This window comes from Eleutherodactylus coqui, chromosome 10, assembly GCF_035609145.1.
Source record: "Eleutherodactylus coqui strain aEleCoq1 chromosome 10, aEleCoq1.hap1, whole genome shotgun sequence".
In the NCBI taxonomy this organism is placed as follows: Eukaryota; Metazoa; Chordata; class Amphibia; order Anura; family Eleutherodactylidae; genus Eleutherodactylus; species Eleutherodactylus coqui.
The window spans coordinates 133,446,390-133,450,403 of NC_089846.1; positions in this window are offsets into that span (position 1 = coordinate 133,446,390).

Here is a 4,014-nt window from a genome sequence, read left to right on the forward strand (position 1 = left end):
AGGACGCAATAAGGCTGAGAGATCTGAATCCAAGAACTAGTGGTGACGGCTGTGTAGGCTTAACATTCACAGACGTGCTTACAGAAAAGAGAACAAGTACTGTCAGGCGTGACAGAGACCGTCATCACTAGAGACAGCTTGTCTCACTTCGTAAAGAAGTACTACATCAGAGATCCAGCACAATCTGGGGGTTAGGGGATACAGCATTGCATTGTGTGAAGCCTGACAGCAATCTAAAATATTCACAGAAGATGGAGCACTTCTTATTTCACTCTGACAAGACATTCCGGCCTCCACGTCTTCATGCAACGTGTGGAAAATCAGGGATCTTCACCTAGTAACACTTTACGATCCAGTCATCCAGATACCATTGCTGTAAAATGCTGAAAGGTTTATTAGACATCAATATTACATATCACAGAGGCAGGCCATGCAGCTGGTACGGGGACTTTGCAGACGGAATCAGCCCTGGTTGCTCTTTTGCTTTTGGGTGGTGAGAACCTGTGCAGGACTCTATTCTGCAGAAGGCTCTTAGTTTAACCACTTAGATGTTGCGATGGCAGAATCTAAGTGGTTTCAGAGGGAGCTCCCTTTGTTACTCCCATCGCTCATCCCCATCGCCACATGATGGTCGGGTGGCATTGGGCTGCAATGGATAGCTGAAGCCTAACAATAACCCTTGGGTCTGCAATGTGCGTAGGGAATTAGTCGAAGGGTCATAAAAGGCGATAAGGGGATCACAAGCACTAGACCCTTCTCTCCTACGTGATCGGGCAGCTCATTTTAATCTTTTGCTCAGGGACCCTCTCTCCTACGTACACTGCTGCTAAGCGAACCAAGACTAACAAACCATCTAATGTGTATGAAGGCCTCCGAGATCTCCCCAACGATAGATGTTCGTTGAGGGAAGGAACAGGCAATTGGACTTTAACATGCCCGGTGATGAACTACCTCCAGAGGAGGCGGGAGGTAACTTACTTCATTCTCCCCATTCAGAACTCATGCATGCTAAGCTAAGCCAAGTATGTACATGTAGGGGGAAGTGATGTTAGCTGAATAAGCGTTCAGCCAACTGTTAGCCAATGTGTACGGCCAGCTTTACATATTGTCGATCAAAGGTTACAGTTTTTGATTTTTTAATATAGGTCATTGAAAAAGACAAACTGTGGTACAAATAATATTACATATTTGGATGGCACTTCAGGTAATAAAAAGGTCCAAAGAGTACTGTAAATGATCTCCCAGTATATTACAGAATGCAGACTGTATAATTCACATAAATAACATATGACCATCAACTCTAAGGCGATCCTGTGCGTTTTGGTAAAACTGAACTACAAAGGAAATGCCGGTTATTTTACTGGCCCGCTATGCAGTGTCAGCCATCAAGGAGATGAGCACATATGTATACTTTTATCATATAGAATACCCTTTTGGACGCGTTTCGGTCTTGAACCAAGCCCTTTATAAGGTAGGTATGATATGTAGAAGAGGACGATTCAAAATAAGCTGCCCAGGGAGGGGAATCGGACCAGAAGAAGCTTGTTGACTAGGAATTGTGTCCCAAACAACCCTTAACCCCTTGAGTGGCACGCCCGGAAATTTTCCGGGGACGAGCTCCACTGCTCATAGTGACATAGCCCGGAAGATTTCCGGGCTATGTATCACTATGGGAGCTGCAGAGCACAATGCCACAAGCTGTGACAGTGTGCTCTGCCTGCACAGACCCACAGAGAACAAAGCAAGGGCTTTGAAAAACCAGCAGAAGATATTGCCGGCATATCGGCAATGTCCTGCTTTGTTTACAGGTTGCCATAGAGACCATCGGCTTGTCAGAAGCAAGCCGACTGTCTCTGTGACAGGGAGAGCTTGGTGCTTGGCTATCAGAGGACAGCTTGGTACCAGCTCTTAAAGCAGAGATCAGAGAAAACCTCCGATCTCTGCTGTGTTAAAGGGGTGGTCTCGCGAAACCAAGTGGGGGTATACACTTCTGTATGGCCATATTAATGCACTTTGTAATATACATCGTGCATTAAATATGAGCCATACAGAAGTTATTCCACTTACCTGCTCCGTTGCTAGCGTCCTCGTCTCCATGGTTCCGTCTAAATTCGCCGGCAGCTTGCTTTTTTAGACGCGCTTGCGCAGTCCGGTCTTCTCCTTTCAGCACGAGCCGCTTCAGTGTGCTCCCCGCTACAGCTCTTCTGCGCATGCGCAGACGAGCTGTCACTGCTCGGGAGCGCGCTGGAGCGGCCATTCTGTACCTTCCTCTGTTAGAGGAAGGTGCAGAGCTGCCGAGCTGTCCGGAGAAGCCGCCCAGCTGTCCCGCCGTCCAGCTGTCCTGGTAAGTGATGGGCCGGGGGGGCTGCCGCTGCGATGGGGGGGCTGTCGCTGCGATGGAGGGGGCTGTCGCTGCGCCGGGGGGGCTGTCGCTGGGCCGGGGGAACTAGCGCTGGGGGCTGTCGCTGGGCCGGGGGGGGGGCTGTCGCTAGGCCGGGGGAACTAGCGCTGGGCCGGGGGGGGGCTGTCGCTGCGCCGGGGGAACTAGCGCTGGGCCGGGGGGGGCTGTCGCTGGGCCGGGGGGGCTGCCGCTGTGATGGGGGGGGGGGGCTGCGCCGGTTACCTTCTGCCTGGCGGTGGGTGACTGGTCGGCCGTGTTCACTCCAGGGGTCCGGTCGGCGGCTGCGGGGCGTCGTGTTGTCATGGAGACACAGCTGGCAGCGTCTCGGGAGCGCGCACGTCGGGCTGCAGCGAGCGACGGGAAAAAAAACGGCGGCCATCTTGGGAAAATTTTTATAAGTGGCTGAAACGCTGGAACTGTAAGTACGAACCAGCTAGAAATGTCATTTACAGGGGGGCTTAGAAATGTGTACTTAATGGGGGGGACTGGGCAAAAAAAAAAAAATCACTGCTTCCTCGAGACATCTCCTTTAACCCTTTACATGCAGCAGTCTATGTGACTGCAGCATGTAAAGGGCTGTCACTGCAGCATGTAAAGGGCTGTCACCATCGGACCCCCAGAATGTGATCAGGGGGTCCTGATGGGTCCCTGTGGAAGTCCCCTAAAGGGACAAAAAAAAAAAAAAAAAAGTTTAAAAAAAAAAAAAAAAGTTAAAAAATTATAAAAAAAAAATTATAAAAACACTTGTCTCCCTTTACTTTGTAAAAAATCAAAAATACAATCACACATGTGGTATCCATGCGTCGTAATGCCCCAGAGAAGGAAGTTAATACATTATTTAACCCCTTAATGACATGGCCCCTTTTTTTCTTTTTTCCCCATTTCTTTTTTTCCTCCCTCCTGTTTAAAAAATCACAACTTGTCCCGCAAAATACAAGCCCTTATATGGCCGTGTCAATGGAAAAATGAAAAAGTTATGGCTCTTGAGACGCAACTGCAAAACTAGTTGAAATTCAATGATTAGACCATTTTAAAAAACCTGCCCTGGTGGGCATGACAGGGTGGTAGGAAACCCGCCACTCAAGGGGTTAAAGGTGAACAGAATAGCTTGTGATATACCACCAATACCGCTATCAACCGCATACATGAAGCACTTGATCTTTTTTCCTTGCTTAGTAAAATTAAAAAGGATCTATGGGAGAATTAAAGGGTTTTGCATCAGTGTCATTCCTGTGCCACCGATGCCTATTGATAGTTGGCCTAAGGGTAACTTCAGACAGTGAAGTCGTCAAGGAAACTTCTGCTTGTAAAAACCTAATCAAAATCCACAGGCTTCTGTCGCAGTTTTTGCGTGGATCGGCACGAGGAATTTGACCTGTCAATGGGAATTCCAATGCAGGAACGAATGTTTCAACATCATGAAGTGACATCACTTCCTAACTCAGAAACTCATGAACACATGATTTTCTGCATTGGAATTCCATACACAGATTCTGCCAACCAACAGGGCAAATTTCATGTGCAGACCCACAACAAAAACTGCAGCATAAAGCCATGGATTTCGAATTAGAAGAATAGAACAATTTTTTTCAACAATTATTTTTATTTTCACA